At 34.7% G+C, this 16,568-nt stretch overlaps 1 long non-coding RNA gene across 1 annotated transcript in view; it reads right to left on the bottom strand.

Moving 5' to 3' along the window:
• LOC109343507 overlaps positions 7,856 to 16,568 on the bottom strand; it is a 16,501-nt gene continuing 7,788 nt past the window's right edge. Inside the window, exon 3 of the long non-coding RNA XR_002107222.1 lies at positions 7,856 to 7,930. This is a non-coding gene — a long non-coding RNA (uncharacterized LOC109343507). The remainder of the gene's footprint in view (positions 7,931 to 16,568) is intronic.

The raw sequence follows: 16,568 nt of genomic DNA, 5'->3' as shown, positions 1-16,568 counted from the left end.
CTATGATTTGAAAAATGAAAATTTGAGATTAAATGAAAAACTCGCAAAACTTACAAAAAGTCAAAACATGTTAGACACTATGCTTAGTAAAACCAGGAATGTTGGTGACCATACCGGGCTTGGATATATTCCCCCTTCACGTAGGAGAAGACCATATAGGAGACCTATTAATCGGCCAAATAAGAATTTTTTTAATAAAAAGGTTCCTACATGCTTTTATTGTGGCACTCATGGCCACACTTCCTACTCTTGTTATATTAGAAAATATGGTATACCTAGTGGCATGTATGTATGGATGAAAAATGGAGATAACTCCCTAGTTACTAATAGAAAAGGACCCAACATAACTTGAGTACCTGAAAAAGGCAAGTGATCTATGTTTTGCAGGTACGTCTTCGAGTACATGGAGAACATTGGTATCTTGATAGTGGATGCTTGAGACATATGACGGGTGATAGATCAAAATTCCTAGACCTATCCTTGCATGAAAAAGGGTTTGTCACTTATGGAGACAACAACAAAGGGAAGATACTTGGCACCGACACAATTGGCAACTTTTAATCAGAAAATAATGTTTATCCGTAGCAACCACGGTGGTGAATTTGAAAATCATTCGTTCAAAAAGTTTTTCGAGAAAAATGGTATGCTTCACCAATTCTCAGCTCCTCAGACTCCTCATCAAAATGGAGTTGTTGAGAGGAAAAATAGAGTTTTGGAGGAATTAGTCAGCACAATGCTAAACGAGAGCAAAGTTCCAACATATTTATGGGCTGACGTGGTACAGATCGTATGCTATATGATTAATCGAATTTTTATTAGGCCTAAGCTTTCAAAAACACCTTAGGAACTTTTAAAAGGCCGCAAACCAAACATATCTCATATTCACGCTTTTGAGTGCAAAATTTTTATATAAAATAATGGAAAATAAAATTTGGATAAGTTTGATTCAAAAGCCGATGAAAGGATATTCATATGTTACTCAATACATAGTAAAGCCTATCGAGTCTATAATAAGCATACCATGAATGTAGAAGAATCTATACATATGCATTTAGATGATTCTTCTCCAAGAGAGAAGAGGAAGGTTGTATTTGACGATGTTTCTGGTGCATTAGAAGATGCATACACAAAGGCATCTGAAGCAGAAAAGGAAGCACAAATTGAAAAAAAAATGAAAATCAAGAAGATGACAACATGTCAAAAATCTAGAAAACAAAAAAGGATCATTTCATCGACAAGGTCGTAGGTGATATCTCAAAGGGAGTGGTAACCCAAAACTCTCTTCGTAGTTACTATAATTTCATTGCTTTTATTTCTTAAATCGAGCCTAAAAATGTTAACGAGGCCCTTGAAGACGAGCATTGGGGTATAACTATGCAAGGAGAGCTAAACTAGTTTGATAAAAATAATGTGTGGGATTTGGTCTCCAAGCCAAAAGATCACCCTTTTATTGGCACTGCGTGGGTCTTTTGCAACAAACTCGATGAATCAGGATTGATAATTCAAAATAAAGTGCGACTAGTGGCTCAAGGGATAATCAAGAGGAAGGTATTGATTATGATGAAATCTATGCCCCATTTGCGAGGGTGGAAGCCATTAGGATGTTATTGGCCTATGCTGCAATAATGAAATTTAAATTTTTTCAAATGGATGTTAAAAGTGTATTATTGAATGATTTCATTCAAGAAGAAGTGTATGTTAACCAACCCCTGGATTTGAAAATTTCAAATATCTTAATCATATGTTTAAACTTAAAAAGGCTCTCTACGGATTGAAACAAGCTTTGAGGAATATCCTAAATTTCAATTAAGGCTCTATACTTAAAAAGGCTCTCTACTTAAATATCCTAATCATGTGTTCAAATATCCTAAATGTTGATGAATGATGAATTGACGTTCTTCCTATGATTACAAATAAAACAAGTGAGTAACGAAATCTTTGTGCATAAGTCAAAATATTGCAAGGAATTATTAAGGAAATTTGACATGGACAAAACAAGGGAAGCCTCTACTCTGATGGCGTCATCATGATAACTTGATAAATAAGATAAGGGAAAATCGGTTGAAGTAACAAAATATTGGGGCATAATTGGCTCTTTACTTTATCTTACATCTAATCGTCCTGGTATAATGTAGTGTATGTTTATGTACTAGATATCAATCTAATCCTACATAATCTCATCTTACTGTCGTAAAACGAATCATGAAATACTTAAAAGAAACATTACATATGGGACTTTGGTATCCTAGGGATGCCTCACTATATTTGATAGGATACTCTGATTCCGACTTCATTGGGTGCAAGTTGGATCACAAGAGTACTAGTGGGACTTGCCACCTTTTAGGTAGTTCCTTGTTTCATAGCACAACAAGAAGTAGGCATGCATTGCTTTGTCAACCGCTCAAGCGGTATATATTACCGCTTGCTTGTGTTGTTCTCAAATTCTTCGGATGAAGCAATTGCAAGACTACGGTCTCAATCTTGTTCATATTCCGATCAAGTGCGATAGAATGAGTGCCATAAACTTATCAAAGTACCCCATTCTGCATTCACGTACTAAGCATATTGAAATCCATCATCATTTTCTTAGTGGTCATGTGCAAAAAGGTGATTGTATGATTGAATTTGTAGAGACCTCAAAATAGTTGGCCAATATATTCACCAAGCTCGTTCTCCGGGACATGTTCATTGTTCTAAGAAGAGAACTTATAATCCTTCATTAATCATATCTAACCTAGCTTGTTTTAGGTTCATATATTCCTTAACATGTTTCTCCTGAATGCTTATATGATAAATGAACTGTAATGTATGTTAACATGTGTAATTGACATTCATGATTTGTGTGCTGCGTGATTATAGTTAAATAAGAGGAAAGGATAATGTATCTAGTTAGTATACCTAAGCATCACTCACTTGAACCAAATCTGCCATTATTGCTAGTCAGCAAGTGTTAATCGATTAACAACCAATTTCTATCATTTAAAAGAATTCTAGGGACTTTAGAAATTTAAATTGCTTTAAATTAATCGACCAAGATATATTATAATCAATTAACGTAAGTTCCAGTTTTGTTATAATACATGTATAGTACAAATTAATCGTTAACAGACCATTTTAGTTGATTAACAACGGCCATAAAACAATTTTCAGTTCAGTTTAAGTGTTTTCAAAGTTAGAAACCCTAACCCCCAAAATCGCGTTTCCCCATTTTTCAAAAATCATCTAAACACCATTCTTCCAAATCCAAAAACCCAAAAACCATGAGTGAAATGGGGAGTTCATCTACCTCTAAACGGTATACTCATAGAAGAAATCCCTCTTCTTCCCTCATAGTTGCATTACTTGCTGATTTTGAACAGCGAATGAAGGATCATATTGACTCTAGATTTAAATCCATCAATAGTCACATTCATTCAATCTTGGAAACTTTAGAGACTAAGCAAAAGTAACAATAGACTACATATGCAAAGGTTGATAAGATGAATAAATCTCAAGCAAAGTTCCAACAACTTTATGACATTATCGTTAATATGAATTTAATGGATAAGGATGAGGAAGATGACTCAATTTCAAATGAATTATTATGCTCTGAATGGGCGAAGCTAATGAAGAAGATGGACACTCCACCATCCCCACCTCCACCTCAAGAGTAGTTTAGCTTAAAAATGTCTAAGTTAGATTAAGCTTTAGAGTGTGCGTGGTTATTTTTTTTTGGTTATGGTTTGTTGCTAGCTCACATTATAACTCCCTTAATCGATTAAATTTAGTATAAATCAGTGAAATTTCTTTTTGATTATGCCAAAAGAGGGAGAAAGTGTTGTTTGATTTTTGCAGGTTGTCATTCATGCTTTGGTAACAATCCTATCCTATCTTTAATCATGAAGTAAGCGAGAGAACTAAGTGAGGGGAGGATATGCTATATTTACACTGCTTATTCACAACCTAAGCAAAAGACATTGATCAAAATCAAGCTTCAAAGCGTAAAGCAAGAAAACGTTTGTCATCATCAAAAAGGGGGAGATTGTTATTGCAAGAGGAGTCAAAGTTTGAAAATTTGATCTACAACAATGTTTTGATGAAGACAACAAATTTATTAAAGCTTGAAGGTTGACTCTACTTATCAATCAACAAGCCGAAGACTCAAGGTTATCTAGAATTAGGAAAGTATTTTTATTTTTAGATGTCCTAAGATGATTGCATAGTTCAAGTCTAGGTTAGGTAAACCTAGGATGAGAGTCTCACAAAGCTTAAAAGGTAAATAAAACTTATAAATGAGAATCATCCACCCTTAATAGATAGTATGCATGCACTTAACCTAAGCATACATGATTTCAGTGCATTAAAAGTGAATATGTTTTTGAAATCATTCATTGTGTGCGCATACATCATTTAGAAGGTTTTACCTTGTATAAGTGGAATCTAAAATTTTGGTTAACACTGATTAATTCATTAAAGATACAGTTTAATCGATTAAGTAATCTTTATAACTCGTTAATCAATTAAATGTTTTTATGGATCAATTAATTGAATTACAGTAGCTACTAGTTTGAAACTCTAAGCATCGTTAATGGATTATACCATTGTTTAATCGTTTAAATATGCTTAGTGAAGAAAAAGTATTATTTTTAACAAACGTTAATTGATTAAGTTCAGTGATAATCGATTAAGATCAGTTAAATTCAATTTACTATAAAAGCTGTAATTTTACCCATGAGCATATAGAGAGATTCAAAAAATTCAAGACTTAAATCTAAAAAATAATGTTTTGCAAAAGTTTAACTGTTTCTTGTGCATAATAGGGATTAGAAGAAAAAGCTCGAAGGTAATTTTTGAGCATTCAATTGTAAAATTATTTTTCATACAAGCGTGGCATAAATCCACATTTTCTATTAGATCTTGTGAGATTTTCTGATTAGATTTGAGATTGGGTGTTACTTGTTCATATTGGCATATTTAGGTGCTTGTAACTTGAAAAATTGTTGAGACAACAAATTTACGGAGTTTAGAAGAAAAATTATCCTAGTTGAGCTTAGGTTGTAGAGTCTTCACCATTTCACAAAGGTCTTAGTTGAGAGCAAGAATCAGTTGGGGCTAGACAACAAGTAGGTGTGGAGTATCCAAAAGAGGCGTGATGGAAGTCAAAATGTGTAGCTTGGCACTAGATCTAAGAAGGAAGCGTTTGTGAATATATAATTTGAAGTGTTCTTGTAATTGAATATTACTTTCTTTCTTAGTGAATAAAAATCTCTCAGATCAGATAGGAGGCCTGGATGTAGTTTGCAAGTGAACCCGCAAACGAATCAGGATAAAAATTTGTTGTTCTTGTTTCTATTTCCTTATCTCTTTTGCATTTCAAGTCTTTACATTACACATTGATTCTTGAATAGCTTAATTGTGTTAGATTAATTGTTCATAATCTAATTAAGCTGTATACGTTTGTAAAAATTGAATTGTTCAAGTTTTCTATTAATAAGATTATGTTTTTTCAAGAAACCCAACTATCAGGATAACCGATTAAAATAGTTGTTAATCGATTAAGATGTAGCTGTCAATAATCGATTAAGTACTTGATTAATCAATTGAACTAGTTATTTTTAGAACTATGTAAAAACCGGAAAAGTGATAATTTGATTGTGTTGCACCTATTTATCCCCTCTAGGTGTGTTTATACTCTGATCATATCCAATAACAGTGACATAAGGAATATACGAAATATGATCCATCTCTTCCTTTGTGTCTGGGCAAAGATATGAGGATAACTTGAAATGTGTAACAAGTAGAGTAGAAACAAGTTTGCAATCATTCATATTAAACCTTTCAAGCACTCTCTCAATATAACTTATCAGGAACAATAAATCCTTCTGGTTGTTTCATGTAAATTTCTTCTTCTAGCTCTCCATGTAGAAAAATAGTCTTCACATCAAGTTGCCACGACTCTAAATCAAATAAAGCAACTAAAGCAAGCAAAACAATAATGGAAGTACGACGAACATCAGGCGAGAATATATCATTAAAGTCAATACCTTCCTTTTAATTAAAGCCTTTAACAACTAGCCTTGCTTTGCATCTTGGATCTTCAACCCTAGGAATGATGTCTTTCTTCTTATAGACCCATTTACATCTCAATGGTCGTTTTCCTTTGGAAAGCTATGTCAAAGCCTAAGTACCATTCTTATAAACACTTTCAATTTATTTATTCATAGCCACTAGCCACTATGAATAATCGACACAAAAAACAGCTTCTATATAGCTGGTAGGTTCAACACCATTATTTACCTCTGGTGCAACTAGCAATGCATAAACAATTAAATTAACATCATTAGTGTATCTACCTGGCCTTTTAATTAGTCTTCTGGTTTTGTCTCGTGCAATACAATAACCATCTTCCTGCTAGTGAATATGAGAAGTGGTACTATCGTTACAATCAACATAATGATCTTCAATGCTATATTGATTTATAGAGTAAGATGGGACATCAACATTAGGAGCTGCAAGCTTCGCTATCAACTCCACCTTATCGCTAGTACCCTGCAAATTACTTGTACTTGTAGAAGAAGATATAATATATTATTTCCCAGAAGATAATAATGCATCCTCATTAAAAGTCACATATCTGTTAAGAATTAACTTTCGTGACTTTGATTTAAAATATCATAAGCGATATCCTATAAACTCATATGCATAACCAAGAAATATGCACTCAACAACTCTTGGAGCTAATTTACCATCATTAATATGTGCATAAGCAGAACATCCTCATTAAAAGATTTTAGTTAACGGATAGAATACACGATCTAGAAAAGTGTAGGCCAAGCTTAATATGTTTTTACTATATTTCTGACTGACCTTATCTACATTTTTTGGTTGACAAATGTTAGTATGTTAATATTTGTTATGGATAAGACTCAAACCCTCAACTTTATTCCCTCCACTCCTTCTCCCTAACCATCAAACCACCTTGTAACTCCTTTTTTATTTTTTTAAATTTACTATGGGTGAGAGTCGAACCCACATTCTGTTGCACTTTATATCTGAAACCCCTCCACCTTAACCATGAGACCATCTTATGACTCTTAACTGACCTTATCTACATAGATGCAAAATAATCTATTATCATTGTTATTTGAAAGGCATTTTATCACACACACTTTGTTATTTTTACTCTGGATTCAATCATATGTTATACATGAAGGCGCAAGCAGAGATAACTTGTTGCATCTCGGAAAAAAATGAGATTTCAAAATTGTGCCTTATTGCAAACTAGTTTTCATTTTTAAATTAAAAATGACTAGACCCTATCTTATGTTGTGATTTAGTGATGATGTTACGAATCAACCTTAGAATGATTTTGTTAGGTTTGGCGCAAAAAGATTGTGTTACATTATGAATTGTAGATCAAGATAGTGAACGAGGTTAGGTTTGAGTAGAAATGAAAACCAAAATGATGAAAATATTAGTGTGAATTGGTCGAGGGGCATAAAGTTGGTTCGAAGATAATCTAAACTTCCTTGTATTGTTATTGGTAATTGATAATATTCACAAGTACTGAGAAGTGCTGGGTTTTTTTATTCATGTGTGAAGCCCCACATTAGATATACGGGGAAGAGTGAAAGACTTTATAAGTGGAAAAGATACATGGAACTAAAGCCTTAAGGTTTTGGTTCAAGACGTGGTGTCTCATTTTTGGCTCTCCAATCTTCCCATACCCTGATAACAATGAAACTCCTCGGTGGTTAGAGGGTCCCTAGTTGTAGTCTACTTCAACAAGTAGTATTAGAGTCAATGATTTGGTTGAGACATGATAGACTTACAGGGAGCGGATCGAAAAGTGTGGTACCCACACTTGAGGGGAGTTTGTTGACTTTACTCAAGTGTGAATTCTCACATTAGATATGTGGAGAGAAGTGAAATAGTTTATAAGTAGAAAAGGCTATCTAAAACCGCTTAGGTTTTGGTTCAAGACATGGTGTCTCACTTGTGGCTCTCCACTCTTCCCATACCTCGGTAACAGTGGAAATCCCCGATGATTGGAGGCTCCCCAATTGCAGTTTGGTTCAACGTAAACATCGATAATATCTTTGTCAGACACTTATATTCCAATTACTTTTATCTATGTCCTTTGAATTTCTTATGCATTTCATGTTGTTTAAGACAATGTTAATTGCTGATGGAAAGTAAGAATTAGATTTAAATGATAAGGCAATCAAGTTATCTGAAATTTAGACTTGTACTGGGTATTCCTGAATTTCCAGTTTGCCAATTGTGCAACATGGTGGTGTTATGGTTTAAATATTTATTTATCTTTGGTTATAATTATCTACTAGAGAAGACTGATATTCTTGTCCAAACTTATCCGCCTATAGATATTTATATTAAAATATTATAGAAATGTGATGTTAGGAGTCTCACATTGGGTAGTATAACAAACTCAATGTGACATTTAAGTAACAAGACACTCTCACCTTATAGATTAGTCCTTTGGGTTAGTCTCTCCTTATGTGCTTAAATGCTAATAATTGATACTTTCATTGAGAGTTGTGTCACTGATATGACTACCTAGAGGCTGAATTAAGGTATATTACCGCATATTGGTTGGTGAATGAAGCCGCAAAAAAAAGAAAGGGTTACCATCGAGTCAGTATTGATATAGTAAAAGTCGTTGTGGACATCGGCCATTAAAGAGGTGACAATATTAGGAGTTCCACATTGGGTAGCATATCAAACTCAATGTAGTCATGAGACTCTCCCATCTAATAATTAGTCTTTTGGGTGTGTTATTCTCATGTGCTTAAGTCCTAACAATTCCCAACCGAAAAGGCCAATCTTTTGATAAACAACTTTCTATTGTTTTACATTTAAGAGAGACAAAGTGTGTAATATGTGGTGGTTGTATAACTGATGTTCACTAGGTATACTAGGTGTTTCAATTTACAACTTGTCTGTGTTGGGTGGTTGATGTTATGGTAACAGAAAACTGTATGATGATGACATGGTTACCATCATGGAGGTCAAAGTGTAATCTCCTAACATCATTTATAAGATTTTCTTCATATCGATTCTTGGTCATTTGTCCTTGACAATGACCTCTAGTCATTTGGGTTGGCAAGACCATTCTTTTTTGGACATAGTTAACTTGTTATGAAATGATAATCTCCATATGATGGAGGTTGTTGCCATTTCCCATTTTGATCACAGTATTAATGAAATCGTGTTTAATTTTACAAGTATCAAAGAGAGCTCTTTATTTGTGGAACAATAATTATACTGGGAGTTTAATTAGACAAAACCGCAAAGTGACACTACCCATTATATTTTCTGTGTTGGAGAGAAATGGTCGTATCCACTAGAATCAGGTAGTCCAACGCTTGACACTTTATGTTCATAATTTTTTCTCTAATGTTGATCCAAAGTTCTTCAAGGAGTATTTGGACAGATTCCAGGACGATGAAGCAAAATTAAAAGAGGGGAAGACATGTAGGGTTATAGAGTTATGGAAACAATATCACACAACTAGTTTAGAAAATAGGAACTGACACATAATATTTAACATGGAAAAACCTTCTCAAAATAATGATGAGGGAAATAACCACAAGAAAGATTATGAGGTTTTCACTAAGTGGGAAAATATTAATACTCTCTAAATATAAGGAGAGAACATTCACACACTTTCTTGATATAGGAGAATACACATTTTTCTATATAAATATGAGAGACACTAAGAAGATACCTACAAATATTTTGCACCAGGATTATATGTTTGCGGGATGTTGTGGGTTTCAGGGATGTTGGGATGCATTGCTCTAAATGAAGGCCTCTATTTATAGAGAAACCCTTGAGCATTGCATTTAATGCTACTATCCAACTCCCACGAGTTCCATGCCTTTTGCCTATTATTGCGGACTTCTTAAAAGTAAAACGAAAGTGGCTTTAGAACATACTTATGTGTCTGACAATCTCCCACTTAAAGTCAATTTTTCATGTTGCTCACGTTTCTGATAGGCCATAGGAGGATCTACACCATGTAAACTTATCAGTGTTGATTGGCTTTATCATAACATCTTCTAGGTTCTCTTCCGTATGAATCTTCTGCATAACCACACTCCCTTCTTCTACTAATTCTTTGATAAAATGATATTGGAATCCTATGTGTTTTATCCTTGAATGTAAGGCTGGATTCCTTGCAATATGTAAGGCACTCAAATTATCACAATACATAGTAATCTTCTGTTGTTTGTGCCCAAGTTCTTCCACTAACCTTTGAATCCAAATTGCTTCCTTGCATGATTGGGTAATTGTCATGTACTCAGCTTCTGTAGTATATAAAGCTACTAATGATTGTAATTTGGATAACCAGCTTATTTTTCCTCCTAGACTTATTTTTATCAAGATCACATTAAAAATCTGAATCAACATATCCTCTTATAGTAAACTTTGATCCTCTAAAACATAATGCAATATTTGAGGTCCCTTTGATGTATCTTAGGATCCTCTTAACAACATTCCAATGCTCATGACCTGCATTTGTCATGTAACGACTGACCGCTTTAATTGCTTGAGCAATACCCGGCCTTGTCATATCATGACATACATAAGGCTTCCCACAACTGATGCATACGTTACTCGAGACATTTCCATCCTCCCTGCTTCATTGCTAGGACTAATACTTGGAGATAATTTATAGTTGATAGAAAATGGGGTAGAGGTTGGCTTATAATATTGCATGTTGAAGCACCACAAAACTTTCTTCAAATAATTCTTTTCAGAAAGCCAAATCTTCCCATCTTTTCTGTCTCGGTGAATTTACATCCCTAAAATATTGTTTGATGGTCCCAAGTCCTTCATATCGAACTCTCTAGCCAATTGTGCCTTCAATTCTTGGACTCGATCTTTGTTGGGGCCTACCACCAACATGTCGTCCAGATACAATAGTAAAGTGATGAAATAATTGACACCAAACCTCTTATAGTACGTACAATGGTCTGAACTTAGTCTGTTGTATCGAAGACAAATAATGAAGGAATCAAATCTCTTATACCAACATTTGGGCGCTTGTTTTAGACTGTATAAGGATTTGGTCAACCTGCAAGCCAAGTTTTCTTATTCTTCAAAGTCTTATGGTTGGAGCATATATATCTCTTCCTCAAGTTCTCCACGAAGAAAAATGGTCTTTACATCTAGTTGTTCAAGATGTAAATAAAATGTAGCACACATAGCTAAGACTACTTTTATACTAGTAAGTCTAATCACTGGAGAGAATATCTCATTAAAATCAATGCCTTCCTTCTAAGCATATCCCTTTACCACCAGTCGTGCATGATAGCATTCCACCTGATCATTGTCATCCCTTTTGATCTTATAGACCCATTTATTACCAATGGCTTTTGACCTTTTGGAAGTGTAACAAGCTCACATGTTTCATCTCTATGTAAGGCCTTTATTTCCTCATGCGTTGTTGTCATCCATAGCATCTGAACTGTTCTCAATCTCCTGAAAGGTTTATGGTTCTCATTCTTTAGTTAGAAGACAATATGCATCGTGGCTTGCCATCACATAGTCTGAGTGCCATGATGGTGGTCTTCTTACTCGTTCTAATTTTCGAGATTCTGTATTGTTAGCCTCAATTAGTACTTTCTCCTCATGCTCTGGTTTAACTCCATAAGAATCATCTTCTTCACACTTTTTGTGTATCTGAACTATAGTAGTCTCTTTAGCATTGCTATCATTTCCCTTGTCACTTTGTAGTTCATTTTCTACAAATATCACATCTCTACTGATGACAACTTTGTGGGTATTAGGGTCCCACAAGTGATACCCCTTAACACCATCAACATATCCCAAGAATATATATTTCCTAGATTTTGAATCTAGTTTGTTTCTTTCTTGTGAGTTATACATCACGTGCACATGACATCCAAACACATGGAGAGAAAAATAACTTGCTGGTTTTCCAGTCCACAACTCCATTGGTCACTTCAACTAAATTGCGGTTGATGGTGATCGATTTATCACATAACATATAGTTTTGACTGCTTCTTCCCAAAAAGACTTAGCTAATCTTGTAACTTTCAATATAGCTCTTGTTCTTTCCAGAAGAGTTCTATTCATCTGCTCTGCTACACCATTTTATTGAGATGTATGGGAAACTATGAATTGCCTTTGAATACCTTATTGTCTATAAAATGAAATAAAATTGTCATCTACATATTCTCTTCCATTGTCTATCCTCAAGCACTTAATTATTTTACTAGTTTCAAGTACCACTTGTGCTTTGAATTCCTTGAGTACTGGAAACACACCTGACTTCTTATTTATTAGATACGCCCATAATTTCTTGGAGTAATCATCAATGAAAGATACAAAATATTTTGCTCCTCCTAGGGATATTTTTTGTGATTCCCACACATCGGAATGAATCAATCCTAGAATGTGTTTGCTCCTGGCAGTTGATTTATCAAACTTCAATCTATGTTGCTTGCTAATCACATAGTGCTCACAAAATAGTAAGTTTACTGTTTCGAGCCCTGGTAAAAGATTACGACCTGCAAGGAGTTTCAATCCTCGTTCTGACATGTGGCTTAGTCTGTGATGCCACATCATTGTTGTTTCCTCTTGATCAGCTGCTACAACTGATGCATCTCCCTCTTGCAATGTACCTTCTAGAAGCGTATATAGATTGGTTGTGGTCTGCTCTACCTTCATCACCACAATAGTACCTCTTACAACTTTCAAGATCCCACCTTCAATATGGGTCTTACACTAGAGATCTTCTAATTGCCCGATAGATAATAGATTATTCCTCAAACCCTTCACATGGCGTACTCCTTGAATTATGCGAACACTACCATCATACATTTTCAACTTGACAATACCGATTCCAGAAATTTCTAAGGCATGATCATTTCCCATGAAGACATATCCTTCTAAGATAGGCTCATAAGTGTAAAACCAATCTCGTCTTAGAGTCATGTGTCGTATTGCCCCTGAACCCATTGTCCAAACATCAGAGAGCTGCTTTCCACCTTTAGAACTAATTGTTGCTTCGCTATATTGAATTTCTCCATCATTTGAAGTACTTGCATCACAACCTTGAAAGGTTATTGTTTTAGGAGCCTTCTAAGTACTCTTCTCATTGTGCCAACAATCTTTCTTCAAGTGTCCTTTCAAGCCACAATTGTAGCATTTGAGATTCTTCCTTCTTTGAGATTTTGATCTACCATGATTGTGACTCCCATTGGACTCACGTTCCATTGATCTTCCTCTCACCATCGTCAAAGCCTCTACTTGCTTTGAACCGCCAAATCTATCTTCCTTATTTTTTTCGCATGGATTCTTCTTCAAGAATAGCTCTGACAACATCATCAAAGGATAAATAGTCGGAAACATTATTATTTTTAATGTTGATGATGAGTTGATCATATGAATCTAGTAAACTCTAAAGTAGAAGTTTTGAACGCTCATTTTCCTCTACTTTGAAAGTGGTTGATGTAAGTTGAGCAAATAGAGTAGTCAGATTATTGATGTGATCTGTCATCGATGTGGATTCACTCAATCAAAGAGTATAAAGTCTCCTCTTTAGGAATATTCTGTTGGGAAGTGATTTGACCTCGTACAGTTTAACGAGTACATATCATATCTCTTTTGTGGTCTTCTTTTATGCAATGCTTGACAATATTGAATTTTCCATTACTAGGTGCAAATTGGCAACTGCTTTGTCGTCCATCTCCTCCCACTTATCATCACTAACCTCTATGGGTTTACCTTCAATTGTTGTTAAATAATTATCCTTTCTTAAAATTTCCTTTATCTTCAATTTCCATAGGAAAAAGTTACTTCCATCGAACTTCTCTAACTCATATTTTGCTGCCATAGATTTGACAAAGATTTTTTTTCAACTATATCGGATTACACAATTTCAACGTGAATAGTACCATATATGTGATTAGTATTATATGTATTTTCGTATAATAGAACAAATCTAATATACGTTAAAAATCACTACAAAAGTATACAAGCACACGTGTAAATAGTAAATGTGGATAGTATCACAACAAAATAGTAACTATCAACAAATAGCTCTGATACCACTGTCGGGTAGCAGAGTTATGAAAACAATATCACAAAACTAAAATAGAATTTAGAAAATAGGAACTCATAAATAATATTTAAAGTGGAAAAACTCTCTCAAAATAATGATGAGGGAAACAACCACGAGCAAGACTAGATGGTTTTCACTAAGTAGGAAAATATTACAACCTCTCTAGATACAAGAACAGAACAATTACACTCTCTCTTGATATAGAAGAATACACCTTAGGTCCTCAACTCTCACCATTTGCATGTCTTTTGCCTACTATTGTGGACTTCTAAAATAAAAGTGGCTTTAGACCATACTTACTTGTCTGACAAGACAAACCATGAAGCCACATGAAAAATCTTAGAAGATATTGCTACACCAAAACTGGTAAGCAATGAGGTAGTTCTCATCACCACCGCCCTGACATCCTTTGGGAGGTTAAATGAATGTCACTCAATGTTGATTTTCTATGCCTGTATTTGGATTATCTCTTTGGTATATGATCCTTTAATTTCTATCAAATTGCTGACATGTCATTTCTGTTGCAGCTGAATATATTGCTAATGGGAGGTGAAGCTCTACCTAATAGAGAGTTTCTACTTGTTAGTGGTTTTGACTTTTCACCACCACTTATTGATATTAATGTATTAATTAGATGCAGATTTTAGTTCTAAAGTATTTTTATATGCTTAGACATCTTTTCGGAAAATATTTGCCTTTCAATCTGGTTACATATGTATATATTACAACAACATATTATTCATATAACATTTGTCATCTCAGAATATATATCACAATTATGTATACATTTTGACTAGTCACTAAATATCATTTTAATCTCCCCTATTATTAATTATTAGATTTATAAATTATTTAACAAATCAAAAATCTGTTGGTGCAGCGGAAGTGATCGTTGCGCAGCATTTGCCACAAGCAATCAAATAATGTGCAAAAGAATAAATAGAAGAGAAGAAACACTACGTCTCAGGGAGCGTTGAGCGGCTACCAAGATATTATTAGAGAATAAGGATTACAAACCCTAGCACACCCATAGGCCCACCTGTCTATAGGGTGTTTCTATTTGGTGCTTATATCTAGAGCATATTATAACAAGGACTTGAGTCCAATATATAACATAGATACTCTATTCTATTTTAATATTATACAATGTGAGACTTCATATAATAACATATTTCAAACATCCTCAATAATCTCCACCTTGATTGAAATAGACGAATATCTCGCTCCTTAGGAAATCTTCACAAGAATATCTACCATAGAAAACTGAACTTTGGAGCTTCCTTGGAAAGCTTCAACCACTACCAACATTGTCTACTCCGACAATCCTAGTTCAAAAGAACTATCACACTTTATTATAAGGAGTATACCCACATCACACATTGTGTCAATGCTAACTAATATCTGTGTCACATCCTTGCATCTAAGACATTAGCTTTGATGTCAATTGTAACACGAGCATTGGTAAAGATGAAGGGGTGTGACATGGGCATTGGCTAAGATGTAAGGATGTGACACATACATTAGTTAGCATTGACGCAATGTGTGTGTTGTGGGTATACTCCTTATGATGAAGTATGATAGTTTTTTTGAACTAGTATTGTAGGAGTAGACAATGTTGGTAGCGGTTGAAGATTTCCAAGGAAGCTCCAAGGTTCAGTTTGACTGAGAATTGAAGAGGACGATTGTTGCTGAAATTTTGTATAGATGTTCCAATATATCCAAGGTTCATTATATTGCGTCAATGCTCACTAATGTTTGTGTCACATCCTTGCATCTAAGCCAATGCCCATGTCATACCCCTGCATCTTTACCAATGCTCGTGGTACAACTGACATCAAAGTCAATGCCCATGTTACACCCTACATCAAAGTCAGTCAGCGCCTCTGTGCTTTTGTGGATCTACTAACAATTAACATCCTTCAATATGATGTCCCAGACAGGCCATTAGGATATTCCACTTCTCATCTCAAACGACAACATTCTCTCAACATCTAAAGAGATATTGTCAGCACTATCTCTAGGTCATACTCAACACATGAGTCTCTATCTCCACCTTGATCCTAACCCAGTACATGAACTTTTGGAGTTCTGGATCAACATATATCGCCCCACTATAATTCTGCCATGTTTTCTTATCCTTGTTACATTAGGTTTACATAACATTAATATATAGCCCTCTACTCCAACTCTTTTACATCAGTGTTGAAAGATTTTTCTAGAGGTTTTCCCCCTCAACTAATTATCCTCGGCAGCAGCGCCAATTTGTTGAAAGAAGAAAGTTTCTCTTCGTCGGTGTGGTTTCTTTATTTGGTTAAGTAAGTGAACTCGGTTTTATTCTTTGTTCGTCATCTCGGCTTTGTTGAAATAAATTCCAACGTCGATATAATGGTTTCAAGAATATTCCAGTTACAACTTACTTCTAATAATCATGTGAATAAGTTATTCCTTCTTTTCCCCATCTCGGCTTTGTTAG

Source organism: Lupinus angustifolius, chromosome LG03, assembly GCF_001865875.1.
Source record: "Lupinus angustifolius cultivar Tanjil chromosome LG03, LupAngTanjil_v1.0, whole genome shotgun sequence".
Classification (NCBI taxonomy): Eukaryota; Viridiplantae; Streptophyta; class Magnoliopsida; order Fabales; family Fabaceae; genus Lupinus; species Lupinus angustifolius.
The sequence above is the reverse complement of the archived record's forward strand: the minus strand, read 5'-3'. Positions and strand labels throughout refer to the sequence as shown.